Below are 27,074 nucleotides of genomic sequence, written 5' to 3' on the forward strand. Positions count from 1 at the left end.
CCATATGATCTTGTCGATAGATGTAAAAAAAAAGCATTCAATTCAGTCATAATAAAAACCCTCAACAAAGTAAGCTTAGAGGCAACACACCTCAACATAATAAAGACCGTATATGAAAAACCCACAGCTAGTATCTTCAGTCAGGGAAAAATGAGAACCTTTCCCATAGGGTCAAGAACAAGACAGAGATGTCTCCTCCCATCACTGTTATTTAACACAGTACTGGAAGTTTTAGTCACAGTAATCAGACAACAGAAAGGAATAAAAGGCACCTAAATCAACAAGGAAGAAGTTAAACTTTCACTATTTGTAGATGATAGAGTACTCTATACCAAAAATCTGAAAGACTCCACTAAAAAAACTGCTAGAACTGATGAACAAATTCAGTAAATTCGCAGGATACAAAATCGGGGTACACAAATCCATTGCATATACTAATAATGCAGGATAAAGAGAAATTAAAGAATCAACTCTGTTTACAATTGTACAAAACACAAGATACCTAGAAATAAAACTAAGCAAAGAGGTGAATGACTTATGCTCTGAAAACTATAAAACACTGGTGGGAGAAATTGAAAGGGCAGAAAGAAATGGATAGACTTCCTGTGCTCATGAATTGGAAGAACAAATATTGTTAAAGTGTCTACTACCCAAAAAAATCTACACACTGAATGCAATTTTCTTTTTTCTTTTTTTTTTTTAAGATTTTATTTATTTGTTCATGAGAGAGAGAGACACAGAGGCAGAGACATAGGCAGAGGGAGCTCTCTGCAGGGAGCCCGAGGTGGGACTGGATCCTGGGACTCCAGGATCACGCCCTGAGCCAAAGGCAGACGCTCAACCACTGATCCAAGCCAGTCAGGTGTCTCTGAATGCAATTTCTATCAAAATACCAATGGTATTTTTCACTGAACTAGAATAAAAAATTCTAAAAAAAAAATTGAATGGAACCACAAAAGACCCTGCATAGCCAAAGCAATCTTGAAAAAGAATAAGCTGGAGGCATCATAATTCTGAACTTCAGGTTATATTACAAAGCTGTAGTGATCAAAACAGTATGAATCTGTCACAAAAGTGGATACATAGATCCATAGAACAGAATGGAAAATCCAAAAAGGAACCTACAATTATATGGTCAATTAATCTTCAACAAGCAGGATACAATATCCAATGGGAAAACCTGTCCAGGGAAAAATGGACAGCAATGTGCAAAAGTGAAACTGGATCATTTTCTTACGCTATATACAAAAGTAAATGCAAAATGGAGGAAAGCCCAAAATGTGAGACTTGAAAGCATAAAAATTGAGGTCAACCATAGCAACTGCTTTTTGATATTTCTCCTGAGGCAAGGGAAACAAAAGCAAAAATAAACTATTGGGACTTAATCAGGATAAAAAGTTTCTGTAATCAACAAAACTAAAAGATATGGAATGGGAGAAGGTATTTGCAAATGACACAGCTGATACAGGGTTAGTGTCTAAACTATATGAAGAACTTATAAAATTCAAGACCTAAGAATGAATAATCCATTTAAAAAATAAGCAGAAGACACAAATAAACATTTTTCCAAAGAAGTTGTATATAGAGACAAAAGAAACAGGAAAAGATGTTCAATATCATTGATAATCAGGAAAATACATATAAAACTATAGTGAGATATCACCTCATACCTATAAGCATTACTAAAATCAACACAAGAAACAATAGGTGTGTTGGTGAGGATGTGGAAAAGGGGGAATCTCTTGCACTGTTGGTGGGAATGCAAACTGGTGCAGCTGCTCTGGAAAACAGTATGGAGGATCCTCAAGAAGTTAAAAATAGAATTACCATAAAATCTGGCAATTGCACTACTAAGTATTTACCCAAAGAATACAAGAATAGTAATTAAAAGGGATACACGATACACCCCTTTAAAAGGGATCACCAAGGATGCACCCCAATGTTAATAGTATTATCAACAATAGCCCAATTATGGAAGAAGTCCAAATGTCTATTGACAAATGGATAAAGAAGTGATAAAAATCATAAAATCTTGCAATTTCCATAATGTGGATAGATTATTACATGAAGAAAAATAAGTCAGCCAGAGAAAGACAAATACCATATGATTTTACTCATATGTGATATTTGAAAAAACATAGGAGCAAAGGGGGAAAAAAAAGAGGCAAAGTAAGAAATGGACTCAACTATAGAGGAAAAAAAACCCTGATGCTTCTTGCTCTCTCTCCCTTTGGCCTTCCCCACTGTCCATGCTCTCTCTCAAATAAATGAATAAAATCTTAAGGGGATCCCTGGGTGGCGCAGCGGTTTGGCGCTTGCCTTTGGCCCAGGGCGCGATCCTGGAGACCCGGAATCGAATCCCACGTCAGGCTCCCGGTGCATGGAGCCTGCTTCTCCCTCTGCCTATGTCTCTGCTCTCTCCTCTCTCTCTCTCTCTCTCTCTCTCTCTCTCTGTATGACTATCATAAATAATAATTAAAAAAATTTAAAAAAATAAAATCTTAAAAAAAACCATAACTGAGTTTATAAGATACTGATTCCTGAGGTCATTGTTTAAGCAACTGAAGGTGGATTAACACTGCATTTTTCAGTTTTTTCTTTTGCTAATTTGAGTTGGTTTCTTATACTGTTATGAAGGATAGTAGTCTGATGAGCTAAGTGAGACTTGAATGGGATAAAGGCAGTATTGATTAACTGTGGGTTTTTTTTTTTTCCTCTTTGTTTCCTCTTTGTTTTTCTCCACTGGTATCAGGCTATATAAGGATGGTATGTGTTTTTCATGACCTTGTGGGGGTTGAAAAAAGAAGGTATTTTTAAAAAGATTTTATTCATTTATTTGGGAGAGAAAGAGTGAGCAAGAGAAAGAGAGCATATGCTGGGGAGGGCAGGAGAGGAGCAGAGGGAGAGGGAGAAGCAGTTTCCCCACTGAGCAGGGAGCACAATGTGGGCCTCAGTCCCAGGACTCTGGGATCATGACCTGAGCCAAAGACTGACTGAGATACTCAGGTGCCCCAGGATATAGTATTTTTGATGTCTTCTTGTATCCTTTTTGTCATCACATTTCTCCTGTAGAATAATTGCTCTCTAGACTGGTAAGATGTGAGATCTAAATTTATCATCCCTGATCATCAATAGATACCATTGGTGTCTGATGCTAATATGATTGTGTTTCTAGTCTAACTTTTGATCTGCTGTTTGTTAGTTTGGCTAGGATACTGTTGTGCTACAGGCTGATTCATTTCAGTAAGAATCTCATTGGATATGAAATTCCTTTGAGCATCTTCATCTGGCTCATTGCTTACCCAGGCGATACCACAGCTTCTGCTATAGCCTCATTTTGGGCTTTTCTATAGTAGCCCTCATGGCATGCTTCATGGCTCTCAGTTCAGTTCCTTTATATGGTGCCACTTTGTGATACACAGAAACATTTGGTCTCATACATATCATGTAGGACTTAAAAGGTGCTGTAAAGGTAAAACACTTCTGTGGGCTTCCTCTACTCTCAGTACTCCAACTCTGATCATCAGATGTCACCACTTTCAGGATGTTATCTGTACTTCTGACTGACAGGCTATACATTGGAAGTTCCCTGATCCCCAAACTTAGGTTCCATTGATTTGCTACAACAGCTCACAAAACCCAGAAAATGTTTTCTTTACTACATTGTTGCATGATTACAAAAGTATATAGCTCAAGAACAGCCAGAGAGATGTGTAGGGCAAGCTGTGGGAGAAAGGAACAAGAAGCTTGCGAGCCCGCTCTAGGAAGTGCCACTCTGCACCACTCACCTGTTCACTAACTCGGAAGCTCTCCTATATTTGTTCTTTTGGGTTATTAAGGAGGCTTCATTATATAGGCATGGCTGATTAAATTATTGGCAGTTGGTGATTGAATCAACCTCCAGCTTCTCTTCTCTCCGTGGATGCAGGGGGTGGGGAAGTAGTTGGTGAAAGTTCCAACCTTCTAATCAAATGTTTTGTTCCCCTGGCAACCAGCTCCCATTCTTAGGAGCTTTCTAAAAGTCACCTCATTAGCATAAACTCTAGTGTGGTTGAAAGGGGCTTCTCTAAAAACAATAGGTATCTTTATTGTTTTTATTACTTATGAAATTCCAAGGGTTTTAGGAGGGTTTTGTGCAAGGCACATGGAAAAGGACCAAAAACATATATATCTTTTTTTATTATAAATCAAACTATCACATGCGCTTAGGAAAGTAACACTCCTGGCTTCTTTCTCATTAAATAGTTTTTCACTAAGACTTTCTCTGATATGGACACTACCAACATTCTATTTTGGGGCACCCTCCAAGGGACTCTCCCTCCAGAAGTGAGACAAAGGCTCTTTTTTTACATTTCATGATCTTACCTGCTCTCCACTCTGGGACCAAACAAGGACACAGGAGATCAATATACACACTTCAATCGTTGCTTCTCATTTGAGTCTTTTTTTTCGGTTCCATAGTAATAGTGATGTTGTAGACACTAGAATTTTGCCTTCTTCAGGACTCTTTCTATCAAAAAAATGGTCTAATTTGCTTCTTGTTAATATAGGGGAGGAAAATATTTTCCTCAACTCTGAGGATTCCTGGCTGGTTCTGAAAATTAACCTGAGAAAAATAGATTAACAGGAAAAAAAGTGTACAAGTTATATTGAATTTTTATATCTACATGGGAGCCTTCATAAGAAAATAAACAACCAAAGTAGTCATCAGAGCAAGAAGCTTTTAAATACTTTAGACAAAATAACAATAAATTTGTGAAAAATTGAGAAAACAAAGGAGTTTGAGTTAGAAGTAGTAAATGGTGAAGAAGTAGGAAGAGAAGGGTTAATTTAATAAGATTTGTTTGTACAAATTTTTTAGCCCCCAAATTCTCTCTCTTTGGTGATAAAAATTGTTTCTTTCCTCCTGGTACAGCAAGTGTACCTTTCATGGAGGAGATTTATCTCTTGCTTTCAGAGAAGAAGGGCGATTTGGAGGAGGTCATTGTGACCTTCCTGGTTCTGCCATTTTCTCATACTCCTTCAGTTTAAAATTTAAACATACCTCGGTGCCATATTTAAGGATAGTATGTCTTAAATCCCATCTTATATTATAGAATTAAATTTGAAAAGTATTTTTTAATCTCTTCAGCAAACCTAGCTATCAAGCCTACTATTTAGATTGGACTTAAAAATCCTGCTTTGGTTGTCAGACAATATGTCTTAACTCTTGCTTTCTTGACATGATATATTTGAATAGAGGTGGTTAGTTGCAGAAAACACAAAATGCATTCCCAGACCTACAAAGAGAATGATTTTAGGCAGATGTTTATTAAAAAAAAAAAACTTTAAAATATTTATTTATTTAACAGAGTGAGAGAGTGCACACAAGTACAGGAAGCAGCCGTCAGGAGGAGGAGGAGAAGCAGGCTCCTTGCTTAGCAGGGAGACTGATAGGGGGCTTGATCCCAGGACCTTGGGATCATGACCTGAGCCAGGGGCAAATGCTTAACCGATGGAGTCACCCTGGTGCCCCTGTTGCCAGATATGTGATGGCTAAAATATCTCTGAGCTTCTGGCCAAAGTTCAGAACAACTCTTAATCTTTAGAATCCTACTGCAGAATTCAGCTCCACGGTTCAAAACTCCGGGCATTGGTAGCCCCAAATCAATTCTCCTAAGCCACACAATAAACTGCTTGTATTACTAAGAGAGTCTCTGTATCAAATGGTCTTTAAACATAGGGCCATATTGCTATTGATATCAACAAAATGGATCCTCATACTCTGCCTCTCTTCCCACTTCGCACAGTTCCAAATTCATATCATGTATGACAGCATATGATGGATAGATGCTAAATCAAATCTGGAATCCTGACTACAAGAGAATCTGAAAATAAAAATTTTAAGTTTTCAGCATACAGGACAGCACACAAGAAGGAAGTGGAGATGGATATTGAATGTGCTGATTTATCGTATCCATTATACATGCAAAGCATTAAAAGCAGTACAAGCCACAGGGTGATTTCAAGAAATGAAGTGGGTTTTTTGTTATTAATATTGTTATTATTTTCATTAAAGTTTTAAAAAACATATCCCCCTAACGCTCTGGTGCCTTTAGATAGCAAAGGGGAAGGTTATGTACATGAAAATGCATGTGAGAAAACCACATTATTATACACCTAGGTTATCCTTATATATTAATATAAATTTTTAAAACAAACAAAATTAAGGTAAGTTTACTATTCTCTGACCTTATTAGGTCTAAAATATTAAAATATTCAAGGTTCTATAGTGGACATTTGCCATTTGTTTAAACCCACCCAAAATGGAATTGTAAATAGTCAAAATGAATATCTTGGAATTTACCTTTTCTAAAGCTAATATCTCCTCTCTATTCTCATTTTCTTTGATTCATTCTATTCTCCTCCTTTCTCAGATTTTTCCACTCAGTCTTCTTACTTGATTACCTTTCCTCTTTGTCTTACCTTTTATCATTCCCCTGCCTTTTGTTTTTCTGTATTGCCTGGACATTTGGGAAGCATCCTTGTACTTTTATAGCATTTTTACATTAGCAATTAAATTGACTGAAATAATTATTCATGTGTCTATATTTTAATAACATGCTATAAATTAACTTAATGTCTTGCCTATTTTAAAGATTGAATGCTTACTTTAATTTTGTCCTTGTTAATAAGAGAATCAGATTTTTATCCAATAGAAATTATTCAGTGGTAGATGAAAATGATGTCATTTTGGGTTGCTTGTGCCACTTTCATGTATTTCTAATACCTAATGTGTTATCATCATATATATATCCCCAACAGTACCTAGGAAAGTTTTCTCAGAGTAGACACTTAATTCTTTTCCATTTGGCTCCTCCTTTTACACCTGGTATTTATGAGAACATTCCTGAAGAGTCAGCAAAGTGATCAAAACCAGTCAGGCTAATGAGCAAAAAAGAGCATAGTATTTAAGAATTTAACAAAGTTCCAAATAAATAACTTACAAGTCAGATCAATTTGGCTTCAGGTGATAGAATGGATGAAAATCATGGTTAATAGATGAGAAGTCCAAAAAAAATTGTGTTAGTTTTGCTCCTATACAGTAAAGTATTCTAGAGTCTATGAAGGAAATAAAAATAATTAGAAAGCTGAGCACTATCTTTATAAAATTTGTTTATAATCAATATACAACACAGAAACAGGTAGCAATTTATCTGACCATAGAACACCATAGAAATGTCTCATCTAGGTAAACTTATTTTAAATGTCTCCTATATGTAGTTTTTACAAATAATTTGCTCTTCAGTTAAAATATCTATTTTTAAAAGTTTAATCAATTTAACTTTTTTGCATATTACATTATTTTGTAAATATATTTTTTTCTAAACTACTGAGATTGAACACATTTTAGCTTTTTATTAACAATGTGGGTCATTGTGTGGAATATTTACCATTAAACATTTAACTTTAAACATTAACGCAAACCCGTGTAAGTTTTTGTGTGTCCAAGCTTTCTTCTTTAGTACTGAGTGGTCACTTTACTTATCCTTTTCTTTTTTGTTTCTGTTACTAATGCACAATGAACTGGAAAGTTCACTACCCTGCTTAAACTTTGAATGATATAGTAGTTAATCAATCCCTAAGAGTGGTCATAACAAATTTAATATATAGCTTCAGGTCAGAGGATCCCTGTATTTGGTTTTCTCATATATCTAATGTACTGATTTCCAATTCGGAGATTTCCAAACTTACATGGTATTAAAGTATTGAAAAAAAAAAGATTCTTTAATTGCAGTACTTACTCAAAGAATACAGAAACACTAATTCAAGGGGAGACATACATGCCTCTGTTTATTGCAGCACATTTATAATAGGCAAGATATGGAAGCAGCTCAAGTATCCAGTAATTGATGAATGGATAAAGAAGATGTGGTATGTATACCCTGTGGCATATTATTCAGCCATAATAAAGAATGAAACCTTGACATTTGCAAGGACTTAGAGCTAGAGAGTATAATGCTACATGAAATAAATCAGAGAAAGACAAATACCATATGATTTCATTCCCTGGTGGAATTTAAGAAACAAAACAAACAAGCAAAGGGAAAGAGAGAGGGAGAGAGAGGCAAACCAAGAAACAGAGTCTTAACTATTGAGAATAAACTGATAATTATCAGTCAGGAGAGGTTTGGGAGGTGGGTGAAATAGATGATGGAGATTAAGGGGTGCACTTGTCATGATGAGCACGAGATACTATATTGTATACCTGAAAATAATACAGTGCTGTTAACTAACTGGAGTTAAAATCTTTTTAAAAATGAGGCAAAAAAAAATAAACAATAGAGATTATACAGCAATTTTTGGTAGAACTTTACCTTATTACAGATGAGCATGTATAAATCAATGCATTACAGACTGAAGAGTTTAGATGTATTAAATAAGACCCAATAGAATTATATATTATCTTTTCTTTACTAGTTTTTATATTCCTAAAAATGAAAATTTTCTGATTATTCGTGCTATGAACTTGTTTAAAAATCCTGTTCTGGCTTCTAAAGTATGTATGCATGTAAATGTTGGCACATTTCAGAACACAATTTCTAGAGAGTCAGAGAAAGTCAGAAGATTCACTATTTATTTTATAGCTTTCCTAAAGGGGCAAAAGTTGGTAGTATCTTTTCCAAAGGGTGCTTTATTCACACTAGCTAATTAAGTAAATGGGCTTTCTGGTTTTAATTAAGTGTAGTGTTTGTATATGTATATGCATGTTTGTATACTCAGAGGCAATAAGGATGAGATTTTAATATAGAAAGGAAGAAATAGCCACTAAGAAAGTTCAAGCCTGTTCAATTAAAAATCCTAACCTGATAGTTTTATGCAATGCAAAGTTAATGGGCTGGTTCAAATTCCATAAAGTGGTACTTTTTTTTTATCATCTGAAATGGCTCATGGATCTCAAATGAACATGCCTAATATTTCTGGAGCATTACCTCTTCAGAGGTATAATCACACTGTGTATCAATAAAAGATAAAATACATAGTAAGTGAAATTTTGCTTTCTGGCTGCTTTGGGATTATACGGTTAATGGCAGTGGGGAAGATACTCAGGCAATCAGAACGGAGAGATTCCTTAACTCTGAGAGCACAAGCAAGATTCCTAAGTGTGCAAAATGAGTATAAAGACTAGGGGCAAAGGTGGCAGATTTATATATGGTGGTAGGTTTTGTTTTTCAGGAATTTAAGGAGCAAGTCTACTCAGGCTGTTATTTTATAAACAATAGAAGAAAAAGGACTAAGTACAATAACTGGGATATACATAGACCAACTTTATCACCTAATGTGGTATATAGTTCGGTAGAAGATTGATAAACCTAGAAAAATGGGGACTCCTAGTTCTGCCAGCAAATCAGCTGAATGGCTTTGGAAGGCTATTTGATATCTCTCCGAGCCTCAGTTTCCCCATTTGTAGCATAAAGCAATTCAGATACATTAGTTGAATGTCTTCCATATGCCTCCTTGTGAAGTAGGTTTGGGATACTAAGATCTGCTTTGGATTGGGAGACTACCATTATAAAGAAGAAGGCAGGTGTCCAATAAGTGCTGTAAGGCACTGCAAGTGCTGTGGTTTTGCTTCTAATGAGGGCAAAGAGAGAGACAAATATGAGTGTACAATCTCATTTGCAGGTAGGGGCAGAGAAGTAAATTAAGTGGGTACATGTGAGGGATATGAAGACAAGATTTTAAGCTGGAAGAGGACTTCAGGAAGAGAAAGTACTTTGACAGAGTATAACGAAGACAGGAATATACAGAATAGCAAACAGTCAATTATAAAATCTTAAATGTCAAGGTATCTGAGGGAAGTCCTATATTCACATTGAGATAGTCAGTCATCATGCCAATCTTAGGAGTAGGGGGAGGACAGTATGATTTCAGTGCAAACAATTGTAACAATTGTGATTCCATGCAACCTCCATTAATATGAATCCGGTAATTGTCCTGAGCCATGTAGAATTACTTTTTGCAGTCACTTCTCATGTAATTTGATGGGTTCAGAATCCTTGAGAAACCACCTAATGTAAATGCCCTTTCAATTATCTGAGGCTGTTAATCTACATCAGGCTGAGTGGTATAGCATCCCCAAAGTACCTATGAACTTTGAAATTTCATGTTTAGACTTCATCTTCCAGTGGGTCATGGCTGGAAAGATTTTTCAACATAATGATGTAAAAAAAAATCAATAGGGATAGCAAACATGATAAGTGTCTCAACAATTAGAATATAATATTACTTTCCGTTTAAAAGAGAGTATATTTACCCTTCAAGTTAAACTTTGGTTTTATAATCCCTTTTAATGAGACAAGAGAAAATAGCTTAGGTTTATCATGAAATCCTCAAAAAGCAGGCTGGAATATTGATCACAAAATTGCAGTCCAGGTAGCATTGAGATCCCTCATGTTGCTGAAGCCCTCTGAATATCTGAACACTTAGAAAAACTCTGGAGTATGTGTGCGACACTGCATGTGACAGAGACTAGAAATGAATCCTACAAATAGCTTACATCACATCAAGAAGGAACTAGATTACTTTGGGTAACTACTACCTTTATGCTGTAGGTGGTGATTAGAAACTTCTAACATAAAAGAAGTGGCCATTGTATCATGACGTATCATCAAACTTTAGAACTGGAAGGAACTTGAGCATGCTCTTAGTAAATTCCTTGGACTATGAATTAGTCTAGTTCTCCAGAGAAATGGAACCAGCAAGATATACAGGAATACCTTGGAATATTATGAGTTCAGTTCCAGACAACTGCAATGAAGCAAATATCATACATAATAAAGCAATTCACATACATTTTTAGTTTGCCAGTGTGTATTATACTGTACTGTCTTAAGTGTGAGACAGCATTATGTCCAAAAAACAATATATGTACCTTAATTAAAAAATACTCTAAAAAACGCTAAGCATTATCTGAGCTTTCAGTGAGTCATAATCACTATCACAGATCATTATAAAAATATAATAGTAATAAAATAGTTTGAAGTATTGTGAGAATTATCAACACGAGCCACAGAGATATGAAGTGAGCAAATGCTATGAGAAAAATGGTGCCAATAGACTTGTTTGACACTGGGCTGCCACACACCTTCAATTTGTTAAAAAAGCAGTATCTGGGATCCCTGGGTGGCGCAGCGGTTTGGCGCCTGCCTTTGGCCCAGGGCGCGATCCTGGAGACCCGGGATCGAATCCCACTTCGGGCTCCCGGTGCATGGAGCCTGCTTCTCCCTCTGCCTGGGTCTCTGCCTCTGTCTCTCTCTCTGTCTCTCTCTCTCTGTGACTATCATAAATAAATAAAAAAATTTAAAAAAAAAAGTTAAAAAAAAAGCAGTATCTGCAAAGTGCTGTAAAACGAAGCGCAATAAATTGAGGTGTGCTGGTATTTCTCCCATTGAAAGAGAGATTTATCATATAATTGGTTTATGTGATTATGGAGCCTGAGAAGTCCCACAGTGTGCCCTTTCCAAGCCAGGAACCGGGAAGGTTCCCAACTGGGAACTGTACTGTAATTCAGTCTGAGTTTGAAGGTCCGGGAATTAAGTGAGGTAGAGTAGATGGTGTAAATCCAGTCTGAATCCCAAGGCTTGAAAATCACTGATGTCCGAGGGCAGGAGAAGATGGATGACCCAGTTCAAACAGATAGAGAATTCACCATTCCGCTACCTTTTTATTCTACTTGAGCCCTCAAGGTATTAGATACCTTACGCATATTAAGTCCGGGCCTTTGCTTTGCTCAGTTCTCTAACTCAATTATTAATCTCTTCAGAAACCCTCTCACAGACACACCCAGAAATGATATTTTACCAGCTATCTAGGTGTCCCAGGCAAGGTGACACACACAAAAACCATCACAGATTGGAATCAGAGACCTAAAAACACATGTGCAAGTTCTTGGTCTAATGCTCTTTCTTATGCACCTTGATGCTTTGTTATGTAACATTAGAGTATATACAGAGTCAAAGGTTTTGGGAAACATGTAAGAATATATCCTATTAAGTAAACCTTAATATAAGAAAGTCCATATTTATATACTTGATTCAATGTCAGTGACTTTTATCTTTGCAAACAGATTCACTGTAAGCTTTAAGTAAACCACTAGTTTTTAAAGATGTTTTATTGGTTTGGTTTGTACTATATTCATAATGCTATATGTTTATAGCATAAATATTCCAACTCATATACTGCCTTTGAATTATTTATTTTTGTTCTTATAGATTTTGTCGTGATAGATTTTTAATGGATAGATAATGCAGAAAGAAAACTTGATTAGTGCCTTGGTAACAGATGATACTCTGACCCAAATGCCCATGTCATAAAAAAAATATTCCAGTATTTATAGCACTTAATTTTGAGTAGGGCTATAGAAAAACTTCTTGAAAACTATCACCCAAATTCTAACATAAGGAGGAGCCAAGTCTAGGGGAGAATTGGGAAAAAAAGTCTGTGTAAGTGTCTGACACTGTTGGTTAGTCAGCAAGTAAGGCATTAAAAAAGAAAAGATTAAAAATTTTTGATTATCTTATTCACACGCCTTGTGAAATATGACTATTCTTTGAAAAACAGGCAAATCTGAGATTTTCTTATACAGTGCTTATTCCAAAATCTGTTAATCATTTCTTGACATTCATGATGTTCAAAAAGATTTTAAACATTGCTGAAAATATACCATTATGGATAACACACTCACTGTTTCTTCTCTCCCATATATGCCGCTAAGTGCCTGCCACTTAGTAGATACTTAATACAAATTTGTTGAATGGATACATAAATACATGGTAATTTTCAATGTAGGAATAATTTTAATATATCAAAGAGAATTATTTAATTTCTTGGTCTTTAAACATTTTATTAGAGGAATAAATTCTTACCGAGAACTATAGCAATCACAACTTTATTATCTCCTGTTTATTATGGATGTTATACAGCAAGGAGAAATCAGGGTATTATTTGCTTGGTAGCTATAACTTCCATGGATTTTCTCATGTCAATATAATCACTTAGCCAAATAAGTTGGTTGGCAATATCAAGGAGGGTCTTACCAATGATTAAGTAATGCATTTTAATTGTGTCCTCAACTCTTGTGATTCAAACAAACAAACAACAACAACAAAAAAAAAACACTGAAAGCTGATGTTAAGACAGTAAAATTTAGATAAACTGACAACTGCACTTTCACACAGATCATCCTCTCCTGTTCTTTAGGCCACTGCCTCAACTGAAAAGGCATCTATGTTGTTGAGCGTCTAGCTAAACTCCTCCATAGTATTGGTGACTTGGCATCCATTGTATGTGGCTAACCAGCCTGCAGGGGCCTCACACTGACACTAGCCCCTCCCTCAAGTGCATCCCTAGGTAACAATCAGCAGAATCACAGGGAAATATAAATTCCTGCTATGACTTCTGTGACACCCTGAACATAAACAGCTTCTTCGGCATGAATTGTCCCCCATCTTCTTCCTTTGTGTGCCTCTTAAATAAGATCCATGTGAAGTTTACAAAAAAAGCCCAGCATTTTTGGGATTGAATTGACCAATATGGCCCTAGGCAAGGAACAACCAAAAGTACTCCGCCTGCAGATCCTCATAAAAGCTGGTATCCCAGATCCTGCAGCTCACTCTCTGCCTGCACCCTGACTTGATCTTGACTTTTTCAGGCATGCCCTGGAATGCCTCTAGCACCTGTGAGGAAAAAAAAGAAAACAAAATTATTTATCACACTTTACCTTACTATCCTTGTTGAACTATGGCTCCCCATCCAACACCTCCATCCCCTGGAGACTCTACTCAATCAATATTATTCTAGCAAAATCACAACATACTAGGTCTTAGGTTGTCAAAACATAAATGACACCATCGATATGATCAATATACTTTAATAAACACCCAAGTAACTATTTGGCTACTGGCAATTAATATAATTTTGAAAATGTAGGGAATTTAGCATAACGTGATAGGGTGAATTTTACTTTGATGCCATTATTTTAATAACCTACACATGTGGGTAGGCTGCATTTAGAATGCTCTGTGGATGGAGGAGTCTAGGCCAAATGGCTCCATTAGCTTTGGAAGCTCTTTGTTAACTATTCTAGAATTATGGTGAAGCCTGAGGCCACATTGAAGGGTCACTGAATGACTTGATTCTTCATAGTAAATTGCAGAAATTAAGGAATAATTTTCAACACTATGTTTATTGACTTCATGAAAGCTATTAGTATCTTTAAAAGGACTGTCTGCATGAAGATAGTTAAATATAGTAGTAGACTTACTTTTTGCCCCCCTCTCCCATCCCTCTGTCACGGCTGAGGTCACTTTATCTATTCAATAAATAGTTATTGACTGGCCACTCTGTGACCAGCCTCACAGTTGATGAAGACATGACAAAATAGTGAATAAGACTTGATTCTTTATGTACCTCAGTACTAGTAGCTTAAGAGAATCAGATTTAATACTGGGCTCATTTTGACATTGTATACAGATTCAAGGAGCTGTGTCGCCTTCTTGCTGTCCTATCTCTGAGCTATTGCCTTGCTTCCCGACAAGCAATTCCTAAATTTAAGGATTATTTTGAACATGTTTTATTTCAGGTGTTCCTCGTGGCTGGAATTTGGCTCCTGATCCCCAGAATTCATAGTGAGACTTTTCTGTAGAATTACATTCCTTATATTAACATAACCATCAAAAACCATCTAAACATTAGTTATCGCCAAATTCCTCTGATAGTTTCTCTTCTATTTTGAGACTTTCAGATATATACTGCTATGGAAACTCATTAATGCAAAGTGCATACCGACTTCAACTCCAATTACTTCTTGACAGTCTTAGGACCTTTGCTATAAATTGCAGAATAGTGATACAAACAGTTTTGCAAGGGTGTAGAATGTTTATGTTAAACACAATCTGCCTTACCTCTTAGGCCATAAGATTTTTGAAACATAGAACCAAGCTGTATTCTTGTCACTCAGCATTTAAGACATGTTATGTTGCTTTATCAAATATTTCAATGTTTTAATCCAGAGCTATATAGGAATAGATGAAGAATATCTTTTTTCTTTTTTTTTTCATTCAAGAATGACTCAGCTGGTTTAGCCAAGAGAATGGAGTGACTGTTAATTATAATTTTTCCTCCAGTTTGGCATCATTTGCTGCCCCCTATTGAAATAACTTCAAAATAGTCCAGAGCTTCAGCAGTGAATTAGGCACATGCTCTCCCAAATCCCCATAACTGCGTTCTTACTGACTTCTTTCGTAATGGCTCCAGTAGCTTCAGTATTTTTAAGTTGAAATATAATTCACCAATTAAAATACTCACCCTTTTAAAGCATACAATTCAGTGGAGTATAGTATATTCACAAACTGGTATAGTTGTCACAGCTATCAAATTCCAGAATATTTTTATCACCTGAAAAATAAATCCCATACCTATTAGCATTTACTCCTCCATCCCTCCAGGCCTTTGAAGCAATAAGCTCTTTTCTGTATTTGTGGGTTTGCCTATTGTAAACATTTCATACAAAAAGAATTGTGTGATATGTGGTCTTTTATACCTGGCTCCTTTCACTTAGCATAATGTGTTAAAGGTTCATCCGTGTTGTATCATGGATTATTACTTGTTCTTTTGGCTAAGTAATATTCTATTATATGGAAAGGCTACATTTTTTTGTGCCATCATCAGTTGATGGATCTTTGAATTGTGTTCACTTTTCTGGGAATAGTAGTCTTAAAAACATTTAACTAGTTTGTATATGGACATGTGCTTTCAATTCTCTTAGATACATATGTAGGAGTAGAATTTCTGGATCATATTGTAATTTTATGTTTAAATTTTTGAGGACCTGCCAAACTGCTTTCCAAACTAGTTGCACTATTTTATTTTCTGACCAGCAAAATAGGAAAGTTCCTATTTTTCCACATGATTGCCAACACTTGTTACTGTTTGTCCCTTTATAAACAACCTAGTATTTGTAGAATAGTATCTCATTATGGTTTTGATTAATTTTTCCCTAATGATATTGAATATATCTATTATCCACTTGCACATCTTCTTTGAAAAAAAATAATATTATGTTCAAATATCTTGTCCATTTTATAATAGAGTTATTGGACTTCTTACTGTTTAGTTCTAATAGTTAAATACTTTGGATACTAGATCCCTATAAGATACAGGATTTGAAAATATTTTCTCTCATTCTGTGAATTTTCTTTCTACTTTCTGGAGAGTGTACTCTGAAGCCCAAAAGTGTAAAAATCTGATGAAGCCAAATTAGTCTATTTTTTCCCCTTAGGTTGCTTTTGGTTTTGGTGTCCTATTTAAGGATCCATTGCTTGATCTAAGTTTACAGACATTAATACTGATGTTTTATTCTGAGAGTTTTATAATAATAATCTCATACCTTTGATTCATTTTGAATTTTTGCATATACTGTGATAAAAGATTACATCTTCTTTCATTTACATGTGGATATCTAATTGGCTACAAACTGTAACTTGAAAAAAACCAGTTCTTTTTCATTGAATTATCGGGGCTTACTTTTCGAAAAAAAAATTTAATTGAAGTTTGGTTGACATATGTTATTTTCAGATGTATAACATAGTGATTGGCTAATCTATACATTACCATATGCTACCACAGATGTAGCTATTATCAGTCACCATTCAACATTATTACAATACCAGGGACTGTGTTCCCTGTGCTGTCATTTTCATTCCCATGACTTATTCATTCCATATCTGGAACCCTATGCTTCTCACTCCCCTAGACCCATTTTGGCCATGTTCTCTCTTTTCCCTATGGCAGCCACAAGTTTGGTCTTTATAGATCTGTTTCTGCTCATTGTTTGTTTACTCATTTGGATTTTCTTTTAGATTTTACCTATAAATGAAATTATAGTATTGGGCTTTCTCTGATTTATTTCACTGAATATAATATTGTCTATGTTCGTCCATGTTGTTGTAAATGGCAAGATCTCGTTATTTTTTATAACTGAGTAATATTCCATTGTATGCATGTATGTAGGTATATATACCACATTTTTATGCATTCATCATTAGATACTTGGGTTGCTTCCATATCTTGGCTATTATAAATAATGTAGCAGTAAACATAGGAATGTGTATATGTTTTAGGAGCCAGCAATGAAATTACTGGATTATACGGTATTTATATTTTTAGTTTTCTGAGGAATCTCCATATTGTTTTTCACAGTAACTATACCAATTTACACTCCCCAGGACAGTGCACAAAGGGTTTCTTTTTATGTATCTCTTCACCAAATCTTGTTATTTCTTGTCTTTTTGATACTAGTTACTCCAAAAGGTGTAAAGTGATACTTTATTGTGGTTTTGATCTGCATTTCCTTAATAATGAGTAATATTGAGCATCTTTTCATTTGTGTATTGGCTATCTATATGTGTTCTTTGGAAAGATGTCTATTTAGGTACTCTGTCCATTTTTAAATTAGATCATTTGTTTCTTTGTGTGTGTGTGTGTTGGTGTATGTGTTTGCATTGTATAAGTTCTCCATATATTTTGAATATTAACCCCTTTGGCTATTTTGGATACTTCCCCTTGTGGGAAATATAATTTGTGAATATCTTCTCCCATTCAGTAGATAGCCTTTTCATTTTATTGGTTTCCTTCACTGTATAAAAGTTTTTTTTTTTTAGTTTGGTGTGGTTCCAGTAGTTTATTTGTGCTTTTTTCCCCTTGCTCAGAAGACACATCTAGGAAATTTGTTGATAAGACTAATGTCAAAGAGATTATGACCTATGTTTTCTGCTTGATTTTTATGGTTTCAAGTCTCACATTTAGGTATTTAATACATTTTGAGTTTATTTTTATATATGTTGCAAGAAAGTGGCTTAGTTTCATTTAGTTTTCCTACAATCATTTATTAAAGAGATTGTCTTTTCCTTGTTGTATATTCTTGCCTCTTCTGTCAGAGATTAATTAACCATATAAGTGACAGTTTCTCTCTGGGCTCTCTATTCTGTTCTCTTAATCTATGTATCTATTTTTATGCCAGTGCCATACTGTTTTAATGACTACAATTTTGTGAAGTATCTCAGAATCTGGGATTGTTATATCTCCAGCTTTGTTCTTTCTTAAGACTGCTTTGGCTATACAGAGTCTTTTGTAGTTCCATACAAATTTTTAGTTATTTATTATAGTCCTTTGAAAAATGCTGTTGGTATTTTGATAGGGATTATATCAAATCTGTAGATTGTTTTAGGTAGTATGGGCATTTTAACAACATTAATTCTTCTAATCCACAAGTATGAAATATCTTTCCATTTGTGTCATCATCACTTGCTTTCATCAGTGTCATTATTTTCAAAGTACAGGTATTCCATCTTCTTGGTTAAGCTTATTCCTAGATATTTTATTCTTTTTGGTTCAGTTCTAAATGAAATTATTTTTTAATGATTTTATTTATTGATTCATGAGAGACACACAGAAGCAGAGACACGGGGAGGGGGAAAAGCAGGCTCCCTGTGGGGAAGCTGATGTGGGACTCCATCCTAGGCCGCTAGGATCATGCCCTGAGCTGAAGGCAAGATTCTCAACCACATCCAGGCATCCCAATGAAATTATTTTCTTAATTTCTCTTTCTCTCACCTTATCATTATTGGATAATATACAACAGATTTATGCATATTAATTGTGTATTGTGCAACTTTATTGATTGAGTTATTACTTCTAAAAGTGTTTTTGGGTCGGGATCCCTGGGTGGCGCAGCGGTTTGGCGCCTGCCTTTGGCCCAGGGCGCGATCCTGGAGACCCGGGATCGAATCCCACGTCGGGCTCCCGGTGCATGGAGCCTGCTTCTCCCTCTGCCTGTGTCTCTGCCTCTCTCTCATTCTATGTGACTATCATAAATAATAAAAATTAAAAAAAAATAAAAAAAAATAAAAGTGTTTTTGGGTTTTCCATATACTGTATCATGTCATTTACAAATAGTGAAAGTTTTATTTCTTCCTTGCCAATTTGGGTGCTTTTTATTTATTTTTGTTGTCTGATTGCTGCAACTAGGACTTCCAGTAGTTTGTTGAATAAAAGTGGCAAGAACGGACATCCTTCTCTTGTTCCTGATTTTAGTGGGAAAGCTCTGTTTTTCAACAGTGAGTATGATGTTAGTTGTGGGTTTAATAAATATAGCCTTTATTATGTAGAGATATATTTCCTTTGCCCGCTTTGTTGATATTGTTTATTATGAATGGATATCATACTTTGTCTACTGCTTTTTCTGCTTCTATTGAGGTAATTAAATGATTTTTATCCTAAATGTTATTTTATCCTAAATGTTATCCTAAATGTCTTTTACATTTGTTGATTTGCAAATATTGAACCATCCTTGCATTCCTTTGCACTTGATCTTGGTGGATGAACCTTCTAATGTACTGTTAAATGAAGTTTGCTAATATTTTGTTGAGGATTTTTGCATCTAAATTCATCTGATATTTTAATCTATAGTTCTTTGTGTGTGTGTGTGTGTGTGTGTGTGTGTGTGTGTGTGTTTGGTTTAAGTACCAGGGTGATACTAACTTCATAGAATGAATTCTTAAGTTTTCCTGCTCCTTACATTTTTTGGAAGAGTTGAGGAGAATGGCTATTAATTCTTCCTTAAATATTTGGTTGAATTTACTTGTGAACTCATTGAGTCCTGGGCTGTGTTTGTTCAGAGTTTTTTGATCATTGATTCAATTTTGTTACAAGTAATTCATCTGATTAGATTTTCTTTTTGTTTCAGATTTAGTTTGGGAAGATTGCGTATTTCATCTAGGTTGTCTAACATGTTAGCATATAATTTTTTTGTAGTAGTCTCTGTAATGCTTTTATTTCTTTATGTCTCTTCTTTATTTTCTGACTTTATTTGGGTCTTCTCTTTTTCTTGATGGGTGTGCTACAGATTTTCCAATTTTATTTATCTTTCCAAAGAATCAACTTTTGTTTTCATCGATCATTTCTTTTTTGGTTTTTATCTCATTTATTTTCACTCTGATATTTATTATTTCTTTCTTTTTGCTTACTTTGGTCTCTGCTCTTTTTTAGTTCTGTTAGGCATAAGGTTAGATAGTTTAGGATTTTTCTTATTCCTTGAGGTAGGCCTGTATTGCTACAAATTTTCCTCTTCAAACTGCTTTTGCTGTGTTCTGAAGACTTGGGACTGTTGTGTTTTCATTTTCATTTGTCTCCATGTATTTCATTATTTTCTATTTGATTTCTTGGTTGACTCATTTGGTTTTTAGTATCATGTTTAACTTCCACATGTTTGTTTTTTTCCTGATTTTCCTTATAATTGACTTATAATTCCATACCACTGTGGTCAGAAAAGATGCTTGATATGATTTAAGCATTGTTAAATTTATTGAGACTTGTTTTGTAGCTTAACATGTCATGTATCTTAGGGAATGTTCCATGCGCATTTGAAAAAAATGTCTATTCTGCTGTTTTCAAATAGGATCTTCTGTATAAACTCTTAAGTTTACCTGGTCAAATGTGTCATTCAAAGACCCTATTTCCTTATTGATTTTCTGCCTGGATGATGTATACATACATGTAAGTTGGATGTAAGTAATAATACAGTACTATTGTTGTATCTCCTTCACTTTCTCCCCTTATTTCTGTTAGTGTTTACTTTATATATTTAGGTGCTCCTAAGTTGGGTACATAGATACATACAATTTTTATATCCTTTTGTCAGATTGACCCCTTTATCATTATATAATGCCCTTTTTGTTTATTGTTTTTGTCCTTGTTTAGTGTCCATATATTGTCTGATGTAAATATTGCTATGCTTCAATACCATGCCTACTTCTTTCTTGTTATTCTTACTGTTGTCTCTATTTTTTGTTTTGCAGAATCTGTTCAGTTAGGCTTCAGTTCTCTAGGAGGCATTGATCTATAAGTAATCTAGATATGGTATATACCTGGAGTTGTGTGTTTAGGGTCTTCCTACAACTCCATCTTGGACTGTGGCCCCACCCTTGTCAAAATTAGTTTACCATAAATACATGGGTTAATTAACCTACTTACAGTTTAATTCCAGCCATCTATATATCTATTCCTATGTCAGTACCAGACAGCCTTAATTGTGGTAGATTTATAGGAAGTTTTGAAATTGAGAGTGATGAATCTTCAAACTTTTCTTCCTTTTCAAGATTCTCTTATTTAGTCCCTAGCATTTCCACATGAATTTTTGTATGTTTCTAAAAAAAAAAAAGTGTCTAGGATTTTGATAAGATTCTGTTGAATCTGTACATGAATTGCAGGTATATTGCCATGTTGGTAAGTCTTCTACTATATGTATATGGGATATCTTTTCATTTATTTAGGTCTTCTTTCAAATATATTTTGAATATATATATTCCTTTCAAAAATTCCTTTCAAAATACTCCTCTCAAAAATATTTTGCCGTTTCAGTACATAAGTAAGTCTTGAATTTCTTTGGTTAAATTTATACCTTAGTGTTTTATTCTCTTTGATACTAATACAAGTAGAATTGCTTTTTCATTACTAGGTGTATATAAATACATTTTTTTGCATTATTTTGTATCCTACAAATTTGCTGGACTTTTCTGTTAGCTATAGTAGTTTTTTTGTGGATTCTTTGGGATTTTCTCTATAAAATTATGGCACTTGTAAGTAAAGATGGAATATTTTCTTTCTAATCATGACGTCTTTTATTTGTTTTCCTTTTCAAATTTCCCAGGCTAGAACCTTCAGTACAATGTAGACTAAAAGCAGTGAAAACAAACATCTTTGTCTTGCATGATCTTAGAGTGGAAGCATTCATTCTTTAATCTGATATTAGCTATCAGAGGTTTTTATTCATCCATTCATTTGTAGTAGTAGTAGTAGTAGTAGTAGTAGTAGTAGTAGTAGTAATAAAAGAAGAAGAAATCTCTTACTATGTTGAGGGAGTCTTTTTGTATTCCTATTTTGGTAAGTATTTTTATCCTAAAGATATATTGTGTTTTGTAAAATGCTTTTTCTCTATGCATGTGATCATATGAAATGTGTCCTTTATTAATACGGTATATTACATTGATGGATTTTATATATAAAATAGACTTGCATTTCTAGTATAAACCCTCATTGGGCTGAGATGTAATTTTTTTTATATGTTGGTGAAAAGAGTTGGCTATAATGGTATTGAAGATTATTTATCTTTATTTGTTGGAGGAAAGGTGTTGGTCTATAGCTTTCTTGTGCTCTCTTGGTTTGGCTTTGGTATTTGAGTAATATTGGTCTCATAGAATGAATTGTGAAATATTACCTCATCTTTTGCTTTTTGCACACAGATGTGTATAGCTCCTTTATTTATAATGGCTCAGAATTAAAGATAACCAAGTTTTTTCAATAGTTGAATGGATAAACATTCTGTGGTACACTCATATGGTGGAATATTATAAAAGGAAATGAGGTATCAAGTCATGAAAAGGCATGGGGGGACACTTAAGTGCATATTAAATTTAAGAAGCCAGACTGAAAAAGACTATATGCTCTCCATTCTAATTATATGACATTGTGAGAGGGGAAAAACTATGAAGACAGTAAAAAGATCACCAGTTGTCAAGTTTCAGGGATGGAAGAATAAATATGAGAGAATATTAGAGTAGCAAAACTATTCTGTGTTATACTATAATGGTGGATCCATGACATTGTGTTTGTCAAAACTCATAGATCTGTATGACACAAACTGTGAACCTCAACATGTACTGTAGATCATAGTTAGTAATAATAAATTGATATTGGTTCATCACCTGTAGCAAATCCAGTACACTAATGCAAGATGTTAGAAATAGCAGAATAGTAAGAGATATTCTCTTTCTGCTCACTTGTTTGGTAAATCAAACTGTTTTAAAAAGAAAGTTGATTGATTTATATATATTACAGTCTAGTTCATATTAAAATCAACTGAATCATAGTAGCAGAAAAAATTGTGCAGATAAAAAATGGAGATTTTCATTCTCTCTTCCATCTTTTTGTTATTATGTATGAATAAGATAATATATTCATTATATTATGAATCAACACAGATTTGTAATCATTACTTTATCTAGTTGTTTTAACCATATGGGAGAAAAAATGCATTACAAATAAATATAACATTTATACTGTCTTATATATTTACCTACAAAGTTGCTTTTATCAACATTCTTTATTTTCTGTGTTCATTCAAGTTAGTAGGCAGTTATTGCATGAAGTGAATTCACTTCCATCTGAAGGAGTTATTGTGCCCAAATTCAAGAAACCATCTTAGCAGTATAATAAAACCAGTTCTCAGTATTTTTGCCACAAATTACAGAGGAATTCTCCCGTGTCAATAAACTCTTTTATTTTACTTTCCTATATCCAGAACTTTCAAGGTACTCATATACATTTAATTCTTAGGATCTGGTTTATATTAGCTAGATATTTCAGTTATTTGGGGACATATGCTATTTCTTCTTACTGTGTAAGAAATACTATGTATTTCTTTACTTAGATTATGCTGTTATAGAAACCTTACTATTATAAATCTATTGATGGGAATGAGGAAGGCACAAGCAGATCATGAGAATAAGCACCATCATCTTAGGAAAGAGTATGATTTGAGAAATTTAAAATGTCTTCCTGTGAGCAAAGACTTTTCTGCTTTATTAGGAAAAGAAAATTTCTTTTGTTAGCCTGAAAAATTTAGGAGGATCTGAACACTCAACATTCTTAGGCTTAATTACCCAGGTATGTAATACCAAGTTTGAGGATTAACTTATTTTTCTATCAAGCTCTCATGTGGATATATGACTATCTTAGGGTGAGTGTTTAGTCTTCCATGCAATTCACTTAAACTCAAAAGTAAATTCTGTGCTTGATTTTCAACATGTGGCTCCCCATTGCTGTGAAAGGTTCTGTTTAAAACTGCTATTGATGCCCTTCACTTTTGGGACCACAGATCAAAGCAACTATTTATCATCTCCTTTTTCTTTTGTCCAAAGCTGCCAGAATCATCAAAAGGAGTCAAGTCACTTCTGGTACACACTGGGGTAGTTTGGGCTTCCTGGAAAGCTGAGCATGAAGAAAATTTAAGAACTATTACTTTCCTGGGAGTTTTGACCTAAGGCAATGCAACTAAAGCAGGAAGGTCCAGAGTGGAGTGAGAAGATGATGAGTTTTTGGTGAAGACACTACTTCATAAGCTATAAAGAGACAAAACAGTTTGCTAGCCTTTCAGGAAATCTTGGACAGGTGGTACATAAACCATATTTCAGAACAAATCACAAGAGAGAGAAATAAAAATAAAATGAATATATCTTCCATATATTACTTGCCTCTTGTTCCCCAAAGATCAATATTTATTCCATGGAAATTCAACAACTTTGTACTTTCAAGTTGTACCAACTAGCTCTTTTAGCACAATTGCTCATTACCAATATTTGTCTTCAAACAGTTCAAAAAAAAAGTTGTTCATATCTCAAATGTGGAGATTTGTGAATGGTAATATGCAGGTTTAGTGTATAACAGATAGTTATCAATATAAGTGTTTATACTATATACGTAGCATATCATTTATAACATTATATACTTCCACAAACATATACACACACTGGATATATTATACTATAACTTTTTATATATGTACTTAATGTATGTATATGAAGGCATATGTATTAACCTGGCTAAAAAATATACCATATACACTTAGATACCATTAAAATAAAAATTTAAACTTCACTTAGATATTCAAGGACCTCCAAGACACAATACTATTTCACCTAGTTTTAAGTGAACTATGTCACATAAGTAAAATATTTGTTGTGGATATTTCTACAGACACACTTTCATGTATTAAGGATGCTATCCATTCTGGTTTGTTAATTTTTAGTATGTATATGGTGGAATTTTATCATATGCTTTTACCATATCAATTTAATTTTGTCACATGCTTTTTACCATATTGATGAACAATATGAATTTAGTTCCTGACATTTTGTTCAGCAATTTTATGTCTAATTACATGACATTTATTATTATTCTTAAAAGTAAGTACAAATTTAAAACACAAAAATATCTTTTTGATTTGTGCTATCCTTTTCAGGTTTTGATATCAAAGTTATTCTAACATTATAAAAAAGTTGAACAATTCCTTTTTTACATATTCAGAAATATATAAGTTGGTAAACTTGGAAAAAATATTCTTTACATATTTAGCAAAATGCAATGAAAATCCAGAACTATGGAATTAAAGATTTTTTCCACCTGAATAAAATGTTCTATCTGTAAGCTGTAGCTACTATCAGCAAAGACTAAAGCCCTTCAGTTTTGATTGGAGAAATTGAAGGATTATGAATTTATTTTTACTTAGATACTTGTCTACAAGGCATTATTTGTGATTTTTAATGTTAGAAAATTTTTTGATGGGCTTTCTTTGCTAATAGCTTTTTCTCTACCCAATTAAGGCATTTTAACAGTACAGTATTAGGATTGGAGAGGTGGATATCTATGTAAATAACTATACTGTTTCTCTTATTGATTGAGAAATATCACTATGACTAGTTTTATTTATCCACTAGAGTGTATGGTTTTTAATATTTCAGTAGCAGTGAATTTCATGCAGTGTTACATGTTCTAAAGTCTGTGACAGTCTTGTGAATTACAGTAAGTTAGATTATCAACATACAGTAGTATACTCTGAGTATAATTAATATGGTAAAACTAGTTTATTTTTTGTTTCTTTATTAGTAAATTTTAAATTAATGTTGCTGATCCAGGGGATAGAATGTAAATTAAAAATTCTAAACCTATTCTAAAAACTCTTAAAAACTTTCTGCAACACCAAAAGATTCAGAGCTATTTGGCAGGTGCTGAAGATGGGTAAGAATATTAACTTAAAAATAACAAATTAACTTACAAATGCAAATAAAGTAACTTACAAAACAAATAAATTGCTTATCTTCCTACAAGTTAAACCAATGAGTATATTCAGTTTTAAGTTTTTTTAAAGATTTTATTTATTTAAAAAAAGATTTTATTTATTTATTCATGAGAGACACAGAGAGAGGCAGAGCCATAGGCAGAGGGAGAAGCAGGCTCTTCATAGGGAGCCTGATGTGGGACTTGATCCCCAAACTGAGATCACACTCTGAGCCAAAGGCAGGCACTCAACCACTGATCTACCAGGCATCCCAGTTTTAAGTGGTCCTAATATAAATGACTTACTGAAATAAACTAGTCCCTCAGTTACCTGAAATTTTCAGCAAAATCTCATACATTTCAATGAGCCAAGGAAGAGTACATTCACACCAAGGATTCCCACATTTGTACTACTGGCTTATAATTGATGTGAGAAACTGAAGCAAGTGGGCTCGTTATCACTGCTGCTTCACTAGAATTTAAAATTCTAGTGACTAGTTCTGGTCTCAACCCCTCCCTTGTTGTGGGGATGGAATCTGAGTTTCTTTGTGAGAGCCAGAAATCACTTGGACATATAGACCTACAGGAGACAAGGAAAGAAATGAATAGAATGAGGATTGGAGGGCAGAGGTGTGTGTACAGGTGTAGTAGCATGCTTGTGTATGTGTACAGGCAGGTGTGAATGTATGTCCCTGTTCAGAGGGATTAAGACCGGTAATAGTTGAGCAGTTCAGAATTTCCACAAAGTTTTCTTTGCAGCATTTGGTCATATCAGGATGTATTTCAGGACATGGAGTCTTCTACCCATACTTAATACATACATATTTAATTTCTTAATGCACTAGATCCTAGCTAAGGAATAACTAGCTAATTAAATTGTTTCTGTTTGAACTGGTTACAATAGCTTGAGGTTATCTCTAGTGTGTGCACCTTTAGAGCTCTCTTGGCAAATTTGGGTTCTATGTCTTTAGCTAATACAACTTCCATTAGGATACACTTATTTGAAAACCTTAATTTTGTGCTCGCTTCAGCAGCACATATACTGAAAACCTTAATTTCAGCATAGGGTACTTTTAAAAAATCATATTTCAAAGATTCCTTCCGTAAGTATCCAATCTTCCAATATTAAGATGGTAGTATAG

Source organism: Nyctereutes procyonoides, unplaced genomic scaffold (assembly GCF_905146905.1).
Source record: "Nyctereutes procyonoides isolate TBG_1078 unplaced genomic scaffold, NYPRO_anot_genome, whole genome shotgun sequence".
In the NCBI taxonomy this organism is placed as follows: Eukaryota; Metazoa; Chordata; class Mammalia; order Carnivora; family Canidae; genus Nyctereutes; species Nyctereutes procyonoides.